Source organism: Wyeomyia smithii, chromosome 3 (genome assembly GCF_029784165.1).
Source record: "Wyeomyia smithii strain HCP4-BCI-WySm-NY-G18 chromosome 3, ASM2978416v1, whole genome shotgun sequence".
NCBI lineage: Eukaryota > Metazoa > Arthropoda > Insecta > Diptera > Culicidae > Wyeomyia > Wyeomyia smithii.
The window spans coordinates 4,204,610-4,222,900 of NC_073696.1; the positions used below are offsets into that span (position 1 = coordinate 4,204,610).

General features: G+C 42.5%; 1 protein-coding gene across 1 annotated transcript in view; it reads left to right on the top strand.

The window, feature by feature from the left end:
- Positions 1 to 18,291, top strand: part of LOC129726772 (achaete-scute homolog 2-like) — a 35,946-nt gene that overhangs the window by 4,537 nt on the left and 13,118 nt on the right. The gene's annotated exons all lie outside the window — the stretch shown is intronic.

Genomic DNA, 18,291 nt, shown 5'->3' on the forward strand with positions numbered 1-18,291 from the left:
TTATAACATAGATTCTTAATAGCAGCTTGCAAAAAAAACCTTCGGGATGAGTGAATTTCTTTCGAACCAAAACGACTTTGAACTTTGAATCTCCAATTACTCGAAATGTTTTTGGCACTTGATTCGGTTCGGCTGCACGCCTGCCATATATCTTAATGAAACGCACAATATTTTACTACACGATGTGGATCCGATTTAAACCAACATATCATCAGGCTGTTGGGCGACGCACAAATGTTACAATAAAAACGTTTACCGCTGCGTCAGAGTCGAAACAGATCAATTGAATGAGATTCCGATGCAGGCTATGCAGTCGCGTCAGAAGCCCAATTTAATTATCTTGCAACCAATGTACACTATCCGGCATAAGTTTAGAATCACTTCCCTTAGTTTAGCAAAACCCAGTTTGAATATCGCATCAAAAATATTTAATTATCGTGGGTAATACGATGGTTGATGCCACTATCCACAAAAGCACAAACCAAAAAACTTTTTTCCAATCGATTCTGCACAAATCAACAGAAGGGTTTTTTTTTTGCAAAAACACAACCGCCAATCGATCATTCGTAGGAATTCAAACCTACATGTCAAAATAAGGGAAATAAACATTCAACTAACTTAATTGCTAACTTATGGGCTATAAAGAGAGCTTATCATAGCAATTGAAGATTGCAACGATTTGTGTCGAAAATTGGTAAAAATTTTATTTGACATAGCTTCTGATGTTTTAACGCCAGTAAGTCTATGTTTAATTCGAGTGTACCTAACCAAGAAGGACGCTTCAAAATCATCTTCAGAATATTATTCTGAATCCTTTGAAGCGTTTTCTTTCTTGTTGAACAACAACTTGACAAGATCGGTTCAGCATGAAGCATTGCTGGTCTAAAAATTTGTTAAATTAAAAGTCCATTCTTTAAACAAAGTTGTTTTAATAGGGGGATGTTTTGTGATAAAATAATTATTAACTAATATTTATTCAGAATTTGTATTGTATTCTGCCACACTATCTTTAAATAAAGTTTAGGATTCCTGTTAATGAGAGGATATAAACATCTCGTATGTTTGGCGCAATATGCTCTCAATGCGCTCTTTGAAAATAAGTTTTTTGTCGTAAATTAGTCCCAAGTATTTAATCTTGTTAAACTTAACTCTTAAATGCACATTGTTGTTTTGAAACAACATTACTAAAAACGTTTAAAAATATATGTATTTTAGTTTTTTTTAGAAATGCAATTCATTCAATTCAACTACTCTCTAGGCTCTAGCGAAGAAAACCTAACAACTGGAAGTGCTGTATTTGAATGTTTTGTTTTTATGTTTGATGTCAAAATCTCGGAAACGAAAAAAAACATGACGAGATCTCCGACTGGTACTGACTGTCTTTGAAAATAAATTTTATAATAAGGTTAGTGGTTAGTGAAAAAGTCTGAATTATCAGAAATTATACTAACAAAAGGTCAATTTTAAAGTTACTGTTAACAAAAGTAGTTGTTTAGACTTTATTCTGCGATAAAGTTGCTGTGTTTTCAAACAACATGGTAATATTCGCACATTACGAAGTAAATCTTTCCATTTTTTATGCATATTGATTAGTTTTAGAGCAGTAAACCTGTAAAACAAAGATTTTACGTTTTTAGATTAAGGTTAAAATAAAAAAGAAGCCCTAGTCTTATGAGGAAAAATTATCAATTGAGTTTTAGGAGCATTGGGAGAGATTTTCCACTTTTGCAAGTAGGAACAAAAAATATCTAAACTTTTCTGCAATCGACGGCATATGACACGAAGACTTTTTGTATAAAAGAGCAGTTCCAGTGGAATAACCTTCAGATATGTTAGCTCGTATCATATTAGTAACTCTGAGCAATTGATGAGTAGTGGAACGCTCATGGCGAAATCCAAACTATTCATCTGAAAAAATTGAGTTTTCATTGATGTGTGACATCATGCTGTTAAGAATAATTCTCTCAAACAGTTTACTTATCGGAGAAATCAAATTGATTGGCCGATAACTTGAAAACTCAGCTAGATTTTTATCTGGTTTAAAATTGCAGTGATTTTTGCATTTTTGCATAATTTAGGAAAATTGTCTATTGTGCTCTCAGTGAGATGTTTGATCAATATATTGAGGATCCAATCGTCACCAGGTGCTTCCATTTTTTTGAAATTTTCAATAATTCATTTAATCTCATTCAAGTCCTGGGAAGAAATTAGGTTATCTTGACGAGTGACTTCATAATAAATTGAACTTAAAAAATTCAAATTAGAATTCTGAACACTCTCAAGCTGGATAGGCATCGATCTTGTTCCGCCTGCCTCACGATACCCCTGGCATTCCGGGAGACTGTCTGTGACGGATATTCTGATGCTGGTGTGCAAATTGACGGTAACTTTTGCCAAACATGCTCTACTATCAATCTTCGAATACTGAAAAAAACTCGTGCGTTTTTTGGCACCTCGAAAAACAAATTTTAATCACGAAAGTTTTTTAACAACTGAATGAAATGTTTACATTTGATAAAGTTACAGGAATCGCTTGATTGTTATTTGTGACATACCTTTTCAAATTTGAAGAACCAAAAATTATTTCAAAAACAAGTGATGGGAAAATAACCGTTACTAAAACAAGCTTTTTTTCTTTTCTTCGTTGATCTGCGTTCTTACCCGATAGGCCGGTACTGATAAGCATCCAAGGGTTATTTGGGATGCACATCGAATGGCTAATCTCAAGCAATAATTATTATATTCGAGATACACTTCCACTCGATCCTGGTAAGAAACTCATTAATCAAACTTAATCAAGCTGAGCTGGTCTAAAATTACTCAGTTTTGAATTACTTTAAATTACTTACCTGGTCTATAAATAGTATCTATAATTCTTGCTGATATTTGGATATAATTGTACATAATAATTTGAAACAGTCAAAACTTCAGTTTAAATGGCAATGAAATATTGTCGGATATTCAGATCATTGCGATCAGATTTTTTTCGGTTTTGGGACGCAACGCTCAGTGCGAGCGATTTTTTTCTCTGGTTCAGTCTACGTGGACCTACCAGAGAAATCGGTAGGTCGCTAAAACCGTTGAACAAAACTTAAGTTTAACTGGTGTTTGAGAGTTTGGGTATTGTTTTGTGTAGGGGTAAGCGGGGTAAGACCGCCCCTTTAAGCAATTCTGTTTATAAAAAAAAAGTTGCGGCTGCAATTTCATTTTTTCTTCGCAAAGAGGTTCTTCTATTCAATACCCGCATTTAAAAAACAAGAACTGAAATTTTTTGTTTATTTTTCAGCTTTTTTCAATTTTAAAAATTCATTGGAAATGTGCAGATCTTTTTCATGCGGGGTAAGCCCGCCCACCATTTTTTGAGAATAACAAATATTTTTAGTGCCAAGTTGGGTTGATTTTATCGGTATAGTGTCTTTGACAAAGTTGTGGATGGTATTTTTTTTCTTTTTTGATAAAATATACCTACACTGGGAAAAATCTGAAAAAAAATTTTTTTTTCTAAGTTTTAACTTTTTTTGTTTTTTGATTATCCAAGTTCAAATCAATGTTTAGGTAACTCTTTGTTTTTTTTTTTTTTTCAAAATACATAGCTATTAATATTTCTATTACTCCATGATCAAATAACCATCAAATTTTAGCTTACCTTTTGTAGATTCTGCAGGCAGAAACATCATTTTTTTTCAAATAAATTAAAAAAAAAATTCAATTCTTTTTATATATCTTTTCTTTAATTTTTTTACAGTGTATTCTTTTTTCGGAAGTAAAAAACTGCTATTTTCAACTCTGCCGGAGAAGTCATATCGATCAAACAAACCGTCCTGGCTCTAAATTTTTTTTTGTTCATTAATACCATTTTCACACAAGTTTACTTTTTTCAAAAATTAGTCGCGTTAAAAAAAAATTATGTGGCTTATGTGGCTTGAAATTGCTTCACTGATCCTGTAAATATTCCCTTTGTAGTGTTGAGGCATTTGGGTCTTGAAGTAAAACAACAAGCACTTGTATACGTGGCGGTTTTACCCCATGTATAGTGGGCGACTTTACCCCCAGTGGAACATTTTCATATTCCATCGAAAAAGTAGTCAAAATTACAAGATTACTCACGGCCTTCGATATTTCCGAAAGAAGACAGATTCAGGCAAGCGGTTAAACGTATATTCACGAATAAAACAATAGATTTTTAGACAGAAAAACCTTAAGTCCCGTTGCCGCAAAATAATAGCGCGTTGACTGGTTGCCAGCTGAAAGGTTGATTTTAATTATTTTGCTCAGTGGTGTCAACGGTCTAGAATTGAGGATGGCTGAAATTCGCTGAACCACGGTGTGTAGCTCATCGTACGTTAGTGTTTGGATTCCGATGGTTTTACGAAAATGGGTCTTGAAGGACTTAACGGCCGCCTCCCATAGTCCTCCAAAATTGGGGGAGCGAGGCGGGATGAACTTGAAATCAATTCCTTCCTCTTCAGCAAACTTGCTAGTGGTGTACTGGAACTGCTGTTCGCTGAGCTGTGACCGTAATTTTTCGAGTTCTCTGTTCGCTCCAATGAAATTGGTAGCATTATCGCACATGATGATATGGGGCTTCCCACGAATCGCAACGAATCGTTTCAAAGCAGCTATAAATGCTTGTGTAGATAAATCTGCCACAACTTCCATGTGCACTGCCTTGGTCACTAGACAGACAAAAATGCATACGAAGGTTTTGATTGGAATTCCTTTACGACCTGGGTATTTAATTTGAAATGGACCGCAGAAGTCTAGTCCAACCGACGAAAATACTGCTCCAGGTGTTATTCGTACCGATGGTAAATCGGCCATTAACTGTTCTTGATTCGTTGGTTTGCTCCGGTAACAGGAGATACAGCGATGAATTACCTGGCGAGCGAGACTGCGAATACGAAGGGGCCAAAATTTCTCGCGTACTGTAGCTATCAACAACTGCTGCCCAGCGTGAAAATGTTTACGGTGATAGTTCTCAGCCAACCAATCTGATGAGTTCTGGCAGCGACGAACGTAACGTGAAAATTTCACAAGCGGTCATTACTCGAACTGGAAAAGCTGATGTTCTCTCCTCTAACAGTGATTTATCTAGATCAAGTTGTGTTTCTGATGAATTCGGCCAAGTAGCATGATCTTGACGCAACCACAACTGACCATTGAACCACAAAGATTGATATTGAAGCTGTACCGGCGTCATTCCTCGCGAAATGATATCCGCTGGATTCTCAACACCAGCAACGTGACTCCATACTCCATTTTTGGTGAGATGCTGTATTTCTGATACACGATTCGCTATAAATATCTGCCACCGGGACGGCAGTGAAGATAACCAACGCTTTACAATCATCGAGTCTGTCCAGAAATAGGCGTTAGCGGGTAATTCTATGCTACTTCGCAGTTTTTCATATAGATGACTAAGAAGTAAGGCTAAAGAGAGTTCTAAGCGAGGAATGGAGAGTTTTTTCTTTTTGCGGGAGAGGTCTTCCAAAGGAGCAACGCGAGATTTAGAGGTGATCAAACGCACAGTGACTGAGCCATCTTCCATCTCACACCGCAGATATAGACAAGCCCCATAGGCTGCCTCCGAAGCGTCGCAAAAACCGTGTAGCTCTACCGATTTCAAATCGTTGATGTAGCATGTCCATCTTGGAACCGTCAGGGATTCGAGAGCTGCGATATTCCTGCGGTATTCATTCCAGAATGTTTGAAGATCTTCTGGTAACGGATCATCCCAAATCATTCCACAAATCCTGCAAGAAAATTTTAGCCAGAACTGTGACAGGACCGATCAAGCCAAGGGGGTCAAATATACGAGCTGTATCCGAAAGTACCACCCGTTTGGTGATTGTTGGCTCAGGGTTCCACTGAGGAACAACAAATAGAAAATTGTCGGAAGCTGGTTGCCATATCAGCCCCAACGTTTTTATGGGTGACGTAGACGAATCAAGTTCGAGAGTAGCTCGATCGTCCCTCAGAATCTGTGGTATAGTCGATAGGAGTTCTGCGCTGTTGGAGTTCCACTTCCTCAACGTGAAGCCTGCTGAATTCATGAGCTGGATGATTTCTGCTGCTAGTGCCTTTGCCTCTTCCAAATCATCTGTACCTGTCAGCATATCATCGACGTAAAAGTCCTTTTTGATTACTCTCGCTGCAGCTTTGTGTGTGGCTTCTCCTTCAGATGCCAACTTTTGAAGGCTTTTGGTTGCCAGATACGGCGCCGAGGCTGTCCCGTATGTAACAGTGGTTAATTGGAAGGACTTGACAGGTTCGGTTGGAGAACTTCTCCATAGTATGCGCTGAAGTGATTGATCAGCACCGACTACCTTTACCATACGGTACATTTTGGCAACATCTGCCACCAATACGAATTGACGAAATCGAAACCGAAGAATGATGGAGAGTAAATCTTCCTGCACAACGGGTCCTACCATGAGTCCGTCGTTTAAGGATATTCCCGAAGATGTACGACAGGAAGCGTCGAATACAACCCGCAGCTTAGTTGTTGTGCTATCGGGGTTTAAGACCACATGATGAGGCATGTAGTACGAGGGATAGTCACTCGCTTCCTCGTGTACTTGTTGCATATGACCCATGGAGATGTATTCATTCATAAAGGTACTGTACATAATTCTCAACTCCTCGTTCGTAGCGAATCGTCTCTCCAGTCCGTAGAACCTTTTCAGTGCGATGGATTTTGAATCCCCTAACTGACTACTTACGTAGTCCTTCTTGGGAAGTGTTACTACAAATTTTCCTTCACTGTCACGTACCGTCGTGCGTTCATAGAGTTCTTCACAGGTCGATTCTTCTACTGAATGCGTACTCTTGATGTTGCATGATTCTACTTCCCAAAATTTTGCTAGCAGCTCCCGAAGATCATGTGTTGAACACGAGTAAGTAATGGTTCTAGGAACTTCAAGTTTACTACCAGGGATACGACCCGATACAACCCATCCGAAAACAGTTTTCTGAAGAGTGGGTCCGTCATCTGTAAGCTTCATCCGCTCATTCATCAGTAAATCGTAGTAGTATTCCGCCCCAATGATGAGGTCTATCGGAGCCGGTTGATGAAATTCAGGATCTGCGAGCGTTATGGTATCCGGAATCGCCAATTTCTGCAAATTCACTGCATGCAAGGGTAGTTTGGATGTGAGCCTTGGAAGTACATGTAATTGAACAGTTTCCACGTATGATGAAATTGAGAATGATCGAGCCGCAATCGTTGCTTCAACCTTTCTTGTAGATTTGACTACAGAACCACCAATACCTGCTACAGACAGGTAGCTGGCACCTTCCACTAACTTCAACTTTTGAGAGAGGTTTGTGGTTATAAAGCAATACTCCGAGCAGGAGTCCAATAATGCCCTGGCTAGCTGGACATTTCCATACATGTCTGATACACGCACTATGGCGGTAGAGAGTAAAACAAAGATGTTGGTATTGAAGCAGTTGGATTTGATTACTTGATCTGTGGTGTTTGGTGTATGTTGCGAATTTGTGTTGGCAATAGGGTATGAGCTTGTAGATTGACTTGTGTGCTGAGTAGGTGTGGTTTGGTTCTGGGCTTGTGATTGTGTTTGCGGTGTGTTCATTGCCTGGGGACCATATTTGACTCGTGGGACGGAGGAATCATTCTGCGATGCTGCTGACGTTGCAGACCTTTCACCAGACGATGGCGCGTTATGCAGAAGCGTGTGGTGTTTCGTCTGACAATGCTGGCACACACCTCTTGTGCACACTCGAACCAAATGCATGGGGGAAAAACAATTCAAACACAACCCACTTCGTTTCACCTTCTCATATCGTTCACTAACTCTCATCTTCAAAAATTTCTGGCACTTGAAAGCGGAATGCGGGCTCTCGCCACAAAATGGGCATCGTTTAAACGACTGTGTTGACGCATGAACAACGGTGAACTTCGACTTCTTCACCTCCGCATGTGCTGGTCTCAGCGGAGCGATTGATTGAAGGACGGAGCAATGATTCCGAAGAAAACTAACTAGCTCCGAAGAAAACTAACAATCTCGAACACATCATATGTGCCAAAACAGTGCTCCATTGCGAAGAATTTTCTCCCACCTTTTCCAACATTTGCAAGTTTTTATCGAACTCGCTAATCACTTGGTTTAAGCCGTCGTAACTCTCCCGCTTCATTGGCTCCACAGCAAACAATGCATCAAGATGCGCTTTTACTATTAATTTGCGGTTCTCGTAGCGCTTCTTTAGCAGATCCCATTCGATTTCATAGTTGGCTACCGTCATCTCGATGGATTCAATTTCCTGAAGGGATTCTCCTACAAGGGATGAGCGAAGATACGAAAACTTGTCCATCGCACTGAGTTGATTATTGTTGTGAATCAGGCTTTGGAACATATCTCGAAATGTAACCCAATCACTAGTTCTACCATTAAAACTAGGCAGCCGTATCTCGGGGAGTTTGACCCTTGACATCGTCTCGGGAGCAGCCTGTACTATGGTCGGTGTAGGACACGACACTGGCTGCTCGATCGGTTTGGGAAGCAGAGCTTGCAAAGATGACTTAAGCTCACAATAGAGATCTTCTGTCGATTGCATTACCTCAACATTCTCGGCCTCCCGCCTTTCAGCAAGCATCTGCGCCCGCGTAGCCCGTTCAGTTACAGCTTCTTTAGAGTCAGTTGATTCTTTTTCGTCAGCTTCCTCGACCAGCAATTCTATTTTCCTACGAACGGTGTAAAACTTCTTCATTGCTGTTTCAAGAAGCTCTAGGCGACTCTCAACTTGCCCTGTATGTTTCTCTGCTTTAAATTTCTGTAAAAACTTTCTGGCACCCTCAAACGTTGCCAACAACTGCCTCTCCTGCCTTTTTAAATCACGCAAATCACTAGCCATACTTAATTATTTTCACTCTCGAACTAATATATCAAATGGTAATGTTCACTATGTTAGTATAACTTCACTTCAGTTAGTCTATTATTAATATTCCATAAAAAATGGTTCACTTTGATTCACCGTTGACAATACGCGATCGCGATTCGACTCGACGTCCCACGGATGACAGAAAATGAATCAACCCAATTTGACTGCAGCGAGGGGAACCAACCAGGTGAACAACCGAGCGAAATTATAGCCAGCAGAACCAAGACCAACCGTCAATCTAAGCAGGGATCACAAAATTCGCATGCAATGAAAGTACCAGTTTCCACCAAATCATTTTAATTTTCTACCCTTTTTTGATGAGCATCACATGCTTGATGCCACCACAGATCACAAGCAAGTGTCTACTTCCCTCTGACCGCTGATTTTTGTAGTAACTGAGCTCGTCCAAACTGCCGATCGATGTCCTCACGTTGATTAGCCGCTACCATCATCCATCACCGTAACCACGTTTTATTCAACAAAGCACTCCAACTGCAATCGCGATGGCGGCTAACCCACGCCACGCTACATGCCACGATCGTAATGGCGAATCCACACCACTGCGTCTATTGTTCAATTGTTCCGCGCACTTTCACTAGTTCGCTAGTCACCGTACAGTCCCACCGGTTCACAGTATCCGGTTCGAAGGACCAAAAAATGTTTATGAATGTGACTAGGACCGCGGGTGACTTCAAAATAATACGCAACTAGTTCCGAAAAATAAATTGTATTTTAGCGATTAGGTTCAGCCAATTTCTATCACTTTATTGCCAGTGTGTTCAAACGACATGCGTTATCTCTCGCTATCAAAACCGAACTGCCCCTGTCCTCGAATTGAACGATGGGTATGATGGGTCAGTGGTGAATATAATTGGGATCACGATCGTCGTGTGATCGTGTCATGCCTACACAAATACAAATTTTGATTACCGATCTCGTATTGAATGATAGGGGGAAATGATCGCTACTGTGGATCACATCTTAGGGATGCTTAAATAATCGGCCTTATTTCTAATTGTGAACAGTCGTGTTCCATATGGAAAACCCTTTCCCTTGTTCGGCCATTTTTGGTCTTTAATGACCGGGAAAATGCACTTAAATGAAGCGTTTTCGGTGGGTTTTGATCTGTTTCCGGAGGCTAGATTTTCCGGTTTGTTCGCGTTCCGTCGTCCCGGTTATTTGCTCCATGACCCGGAACTAATCAAACAGATCACGATTAAGGATTTCAATCATTTTACCGATCACGCCAACAATCTGACAGAGGATGTTGATCCGTTGGCGGGACGAACGTTGTTTTTTACCAATGGAAGTCGTTGGCGTCATGGAAGGTCGGGATTAAGTCCAGCATTTACCGGCAGTAAGATGAGGAACATGTTTGGACTGATTTCGACCTACTCAGAAGGTGTTTTGCGTAAGCTTGCTGAAGGTTTGAATGGTGAACGGTTAGAGCGGGAAATGAAGGACTTTATTCAGAGGTAAACTCAAACCTTTTTTTTTTATTTCTCTTTCTTAAGGAGATTTTCAGCCTTCGGCTGGTTCATCTCCGGAAGCCCCGGAAGGGAGTTTCCCTGATTGTTATACATAATGGTTTTGGATTTTCGGCTTTGCAGTCTCAGTAGATCTAAACGAATATTTTCTTCACATCCGACGTTGCGGCCTTTTTCAAAGGAATACTAAAATAGATGGGTTTATTTAACAATATTCTAAAATCATTGTGGTCTATCGTTCACTTACAAAGGTATCGTTTTTTGTTTAGCGCATGAGCTTTGCGGTTTTGTGTAATCAGAATTAATCAACTAGGGTATTTTGAGCTGAAGGGAAAGGGGGATTTTTGTTTAAACTGTTAACTATTAGTTGTTTTTTCACTTCTACCATTCTACTATCGTTATTCAACGTTTTCTATCGGCAATTTTTCTTCGATTTTCGTTATCACTTATTTGTGTTTGATTCCACTCACTGACTGTACTGTTTAGCCCTTGTGTGTGAGCTTCAACTTAAACCGGTAGAGCTTTGGTGAGAATAGCGGAGCAAGTATTTTTCTCGGAGGGTTGTTGGTGAATCTATTGGTTGAGACTATGGTTGTTAATGGTGTTTGTGTGTGTGTGGCTGTGTTTGGTTGTAAGGTTTTGGTGGCTTGTCTCCGTTCTTGTGTTGCTTTCACTTGGTGTAAAAGTCCTGCATATGTGCAATTTATTCCGTCGACGTCTTTTCGGTGGTTGACGGTATGTGCGGTGTTGCTGATATGGAAACACTCCAATAGTGGGAGTGTTTGTGGGTTCAGAGTACGGTCTAATATTTTGGTTTCTTCTAATGTTAAGCGGTGTTGGTGGTGGATGCAGTGTTCTAAGAGGGCTGTTTTATTTCCCAACTCTACCACTGCTTGGTCTGTGTATGTATGACCTGACTCTATAAGTCGATCGAGTTTGTTCATGTTGGATTTGTGGCCGTAGATTCTGGACTTCAGGGTGTTGCGTGTCATGCCAATATACTTGCCGTCACAGTTGCTGCATGGTATTTGGTTAGATCTACTGAGACTGCAAAGCCGAAAATCCAAAACCTGAAATCACAAACAGTCGCCGCGAAAAAGTTATACATAATAGTTACAAATAATACATTCGAAAAAAAAAGAGAGGTTTTTCGTGTTCACTGTCGGAGTTTGTTCTTGTCGGTGTTATTTCGTTTTCGGTTGCCTGTCTAGGTACTGTCGATGAAATGCTTGACGTCTTGTTTATCATCATGTCAGATTTGATTATATATACTGGTATCCTTCATGAAATTTAATAGTGTAGCTTCCGTTGATGGATCGTTCGCCAGGGCATCTCTAATACTGTCCGGGATTCCATGGAAATCCCGGATGCTTTGAAAACAGGGACAGTTTATAACCATGTGTTCCACCGTCATTGTAGTATTACAAGTCCTGATCGTAGGCGGGATAAAACGCGTTGGTCGCGCCAGTTCGAAACATCCACCCATTTGGTGGTTTCGCCTTTTACTTTGCGGGTGAAAAGTGTCGTGTTACTTGACCATTCTGCAGACCAGGAAGAACGAAGAGCACATTTCACAAATTTTTTAGCGTCGTGTCCTGGGACATATTTGGTTGCCAGCGTGCCGGAACGGCCAATAGCCGCAAGATGGTCGGCCTCAATGTTGCCTTGGATTCCGCAGTGGCCCGGGATCCAAACAAAAACTGTATTCTGGGGGGCCCACTTTTGTACTGCTTGTATCCATGGGTGTTTTGATGTCGGTGATTCCAATGCAGCGAGGGCACTAGCGGAGTCGGACAGAATACATAAAGGTTTGTTAGCTGGTGTGGTGGCCGCGTAAAATATTGCTGCTGTTTCGGCCGAGAAGATCGAACATTGATCTGGTAGACGAGAAAAAACGCTGCAAGTCTGATCGGCAATTCCGAAACCTACCCTGTTTGCAGTCTTGGAGCCGTCAGTGAACCGATGGTGAAAATCTTGATATTGCTTACCCAGCAATTCTGCAACGTATGCGTGCATGGTACGAGAATTATCTCCTGCTCGAAATTTGTTACTAATGGAACGATCGATTTTCAGAGTTGGCGCATTTCATCTCCTAGTTCCAGTCCAGTGGATGCATGGCACCGGAGGGAGCTCTAGATGGGTGAGGGAGCTGAGAACTCTATTCCCCTCTTTGAGGAGAAAGACCTCAGAGTTTCCGTAGGTTTTCTCTAAATAACTGATGGTTCTGCAGTTTAATATTTCCGCGAATTGGTACTGGAAGGGCAGGATGCCGAGTTCAACACAGGCGGATTCGGCTGGGGTAGATGGGAGAAGTCCTGCGATGATTCGTGTTGCATGATTGTATATGGGAGAAAGTTTTGTGTTAAACGAGTCGCCGGCCATGCAATATAACTCGATACCGTAAAATAATTTACTGTTTACTGTGGCTTTGGAGACTCGGAGAAGAATGTCTCTGTTGCTGCTCTTGTGTGGTTTAGAGAGCGTTTTGAGTATGTTCAAACGAGTCCTACATTTTTCTCTAGTATCGTTGAAATGATCTACAAATTTAAGGCAACGGTCCAGTCGTACACCGAGGATTTGAATAGTCTTTTTAAAAGAGATTGGGGTTCCGTTCGAAGTAACGGCCTTTGGTAGTGGGCGATGGCGAGATCTGCATATGTGGGACCTCACACTCTTTTCCGCTGATAGAACGAATCCGGCCTTGGATGCCCATTTAGTAGCAGCTGATACGGCGGCTTGAATTTTTGTGTGTAGTCTTTTCAGAGTGCGACCCATTGCTAGCAGGACAATATCGTCTGCGTATACGAAGATGTACACATCCTTCACGAGGGATTTGAAAATACCGTTCATGGCGATTAAAAAGATGGTGACTGCAAGGACGGACCCTTGCGGAACACCAGTTTTCTCCGTTCGGGTTGAAGAGAGATGATTGCCGATGGCTACTTGAAAAGTTCGACCACGCAGGAAATTCTTTATGAAGTGCAATAGATGTCCGCCTAGTCCCCATTCGATAAGCTGTTGAACAACGCGTGGGGTCCACGCGCGGTTGTATGCTTTTGCCAAATCCATAGATACGATGTCCACGTGCATATCTTCTTCCATTGCGTCTTGTAATACGTCTGCGAGCCCTGCGAAGTACGTACTCGTCCCGTGACCGGGACGGAAAGCGTGTTGGCGGTGGTCTAGGAGAGCGTTGTCCTGGAGGTGTTTATTCAGGCGACGGTTGACCATCCTTTCTTATATTTTGCTGGCACAGCACGTCAACGAGATAGGACGATAGTGGCTTGGAGTAGAAGCTGCTTGACCTTGTTTAGGGATAGGGACTACTAGGCTGTGGTTCCAGGCTGCAGGTAGGGTGTTGTTTGTCCAATGACTGTTTAGAAGGTTCAGGAACGCTAGTTTAGTTTCGACTGGGAGGTATTTAAACATAGGGTAACCAATATCGTCAGGGCCGGCGGAGTTCCCTTTACAGCGACTCAGGGCGAGGTCCAGTTCCTCCACGCGGAAAGGAGCGTTGATAGCTAGGGGAGGGTTGTCTTCCGGGATAACCATGTCATTCAACGATAGTGTGGTTACGTTGTTTCGCCGTATAAAATCATTGTCGTATCTGTCAATGGCAGATAAGGTGGCGAAATAATCGGCAAGAGTGTCAGCGACAATTATGGGATCACGTGTGATACCATCTGGCGAACGGATAGCTATCCCTTTCGCTTTTCGTTTTCCGTTTAAGGCATTAATTTTGCTCCATATATCGGATGCCGATTGACCAGCGTTAATGCTTTCTAAGAACTCGTTCCAACTGTTTGTTTTCGCTGATCTAATGATCTGGCGGCATTCGTTTCGCCTCATTCGATATAGCTCGATAGCCTTATCTTTATCTGGGTGGCCGACAGGGAGTCGTTTAGCGGTTCCTAGTGCCTTCCTTCTGGCTTTAACTGCAACTTTAGCTTCGGGAGACCACCAATGAAGCGATTTCCGACCGGGGTTTGAACTTGACTTAGGGATAGCCGCGTTGGCCGCTATGAGAATGCACTCCTCCAATTCCTCCATGTTTACCAATGGACTTTCCTTTGTTAGCTGAACCATAGTTTGTGTGTACATCTCCCAATTGGCCTGGCCGTATAACCATCTAGGACGACGGGATGTTTCTGGGGTAATGTTTCCCATAGAGACGATGATTGGGACATGATCGCTGCCTGCCGGGTCTTCCAAAGTTTTCCACATGAACCTGTTAACAATGGAGGAGCTGACGGCGGATACGTCGATCGCTGTTTCGGTTTGTCCACGGATAAATGTTATGGAACCGTCGTTAAGAATAACGAGGTCCAAATTTTCCAATATTTTGGCGAAAGTAGAGCCGCGGTGGTTGGCTTTTAGACTTCCCCACGAAGGATGGTGTCCGTTAGAGTCACTTAGAACTAAAAGTGGTCCTGAAATATTCTCTAGTGTATGCTGAAGTTTGGGGTGAAGGTCGGCAAGTTTACCATTGGGCAAGTAAATGCTTACAACCGTTATCGGAAAAGGGTAATCTAACTTTATACCGACGATTGGGAGATTAATGTCGAAGTGCATCGGGGAGAATTGTATGTCTTCTGATATGCCAATCGCTACGGAATGGTAGATGTTAGATTGGCTGCATTATAGATCCAGCGATACTTTCCGCCGAGTGTACGATTCATATGTGATGGATCGGCTCTATGTACCTCCTGTAAAGCAATTATAACGAAGGAGTAGTTTCTCACCAAGAGTTCTAAGTCGCCAAGGTTTTTGTAGTAGCCATTGATATTCCACTGTATGGAAAAAGTTGGTTGCTGCGATCTTCCCGGTTCAAAGGATCGGGTGGTTAGATTGACCGATGCGGGGGTAGTGAAGGGTCCCGAGGCCCTATTGGGTTGAAAAACTCTGGCCATGGGATTAAGTGATGGGGCATTTCCTTTCCAGTGATCTTGCGGGGGGAGAGTGAGGTTATCACGCGACCCCGAATGAGAATGAGTCACACCGGTGGGGAATGATCGACTGTGAGGCGTTGATGACGATCCTGCTACGGGTAAGGCAGTGCCTTCTGTTTCCGCATACCAACGATCGTAAACTTCCGAATCGGTACGGGCAAGTATCGGTATGGTTTTACTGTTGGGGGGTCTAATAGATCTCAGGTGGTTGGTGACATCCTGTAGGGGGGTCGTGAAGTTATCACTCGATTCAGCTTCCGGGCCTCCCTCCGTGTCCTGTTGAGGGATTGTGATGTTATCACTCGACCCGGTGACGCCCGAAAAGAGTCCCGACCGAGTTTCCAAATAGGCCATCTCATCTTCAGTGTTCGAACAGCTTTTGAGTCCGTTGTTGTCCTTAGGGGGATACAGGATAACCTGCTTTTCCGTCCCTTTTGCGACCCAAACAGAAGACCTAGGGTTGTCCGCCTCTTCGTTGCTGTGCGTACCGATAGGGCCTCGGTGCTCCTGTGATCCGGTCACGTTTGTTGTTTTTGTGGTGGTGGTGGAAAAGGTGTTCGCGGTAGCGGATCCCGAGGGAGTAGTTACAAGGTTTTGGTTGGTTGGGGTTGTGGTGTATGATGTGGTTATAATTCTGTTAGAGTGATTTTTGTCCTCAGCGGTTGGTTTTTTGCTGTTACGATTTTGAATAGGTTTTGGAGCCATGGGTGTTGTAGGAAGTGTAGTTCGTCGGTTAGGTGTTAGGCCAAGCTGAGGACGAGGATGAACGGGTTTTATTGGAGTTCCAACGAATCTATTTGATTCATTGGCTCGTCGCCCGATGATATCGCTAGGTCTAGATTATCGGTAGTACCCGAGAGCATGCTACCATTCAGGCTCGGAGTTTCTTCGAAGTCCGAAAAAATGATTGGTGAGTCAGTTCCTTTTCTTCTTTTTGGTTTAATATTCTTCTGTGAAGTGGTTTTTTTCTTAGTTCCGGTGTTCTTCTGATGCTTGGATTTTGATTGGGAGGTATTGGTTACATTGGATATTAGATCTTCGGTTGGTTTTGTTGTGTTAGCTGACAGTAGTTCGTCTGATGTTGGTAGGGAGTTCTGGGTTTGGTTGGCACGAAGGGTAGTAATTTCGTAGTCTTTAGAAGCCACATCTTTTTTGAGTTGCTGAACTTGAGAGACCAGGTCAGAGATTGTTCCGTATTTTTTCGTTAATGTCATCCTATCTTGTCCTGTAAGGGCGTTTTCCAAGCTTTTGATTCTCTCGTCTTTACGTTGCAGTTCTTCGCGGAGCTCGGTGATAGCCAGCCTGAATTCGACTAATGTTTGTACATCAGAGCCAATAGCCACTGGGCTGGTCTTTAGTGTTTCTTCGAGAGCGTTAATTTTCCTGTCCTGATCAACAAGTTCCTTGATTACTTATTCCAGCCTCAATTCCAGAGTTTCAATCGTCCTATCTTTACTATCTTTGGTCACACCGGCAAAGGAATTGTTGCCAGTGGCCGTTTCAAAGATCCTTCTCGCTGCGGGGTACGAGATTCCCTTGTCCACCCGAATCCGCTGAATGGCGTCTTCTTGTTGATATACCGGGCAATTGCGACTAGAGATTGAATGAAGGTTTGTTAAGCATCTGGGGCAGAAAGCGGTTGCAGTACAAGGGGAGTTTTCCACAATAGCGTGTTTCTGGGCATAGTGACCACAAGTAAAAGTCGGTTGCTGGCATCGCAGTTTTGTATGTCCAAAAGTGTAGCACTTGAAACACAACATTGGGGCAGGGTAGTAAGGACGAGTTTTGCATCGGAGGTATCCGATATCAATGTGCTCAGGGATCCGTGTCCCTTCGATTGTGAGAATGATTGTTGCGGTGGGTTCCCTTTCGTTTCCGGGGCCGGTTCGTCTCGTGATCCGGCGAATACTTTCGACTTTTTGTTGTTTTAGATTTGATAAGATAACTTCATCTTTCACCTGTGCGATTTCCTGGCAACTGATCACGCAGCGGACTGTGTTGAGATTTGCATGTTTGGTAATCTGAATCTTAGTTCCATCATCTAATTGGTTCATAGAGAGCAAGCGTTCCACTAGCCATTTAGATCTAACCTTGAGAGCATAGGTTTTACCTCTAACCTCGGGAATAGCACCGTCAATTTTACCCTTAATCCACTCTTCGATCGATGAGCGGATCATGAATGGGTTTGATGGTAGTTTTCCATCTTCGGGAGCTGATTGAAGTTTTAATACCACCAGTTCGCCATGGAGTCTATTAGGATCCATGTAGGACGGTAACGTTGCGCCGGTGTACGAACTATCCAAGTATTGAGATATTCCTCCCCCACCTGAATCAGGCAGAGGTGGAAACATCCCGTCCAGCGACATCGCTGGCACGGGGTCAAGTAGTGATATAGGTTGCCAGCAGTTTTTTTTCTTCCGATAGCCGCTCAGATGAATTACAACCGATACAGGGGAGCGAAAGGATTTGCTCTACGAGAGAGCACTCACGGTAGAGAGACGAAGACTTGTATGCAAGTGACGCGCACTGCAATGGCTGTCGAAAAGATAGCGTCTTTGTGATCTGCCTGATTAGAACAAACGAATCTTTCCAAAAATATCACTCCGTTTAGATCACTGGTTATAAACACTTTCGCTTTTAGGAGGTCAGCAGTCGACCCCTAAAATGAAATTAGTGAACCGATCGGATATATATGCTCAAAGCAGACCTAACCGACGAACAATCAAGTAATATTGGATATTTAACAGTCAAAGAGCACTCACAAGCACTTCCGGAAGATGCACAATTTCAATGGACTGACATGGATATTGCCGCTTTAGCTTGGTGTTTTTTTGTGGGAGGAATAGACACAACCACCAGTACGCTCTGTTCAGCCCTCTACGAGATAGCCCTCAATCCGCACATTCAGGAGAAACTCCGATCCGAGATTGATAGTGTGCGTGAAAACCTTGGAA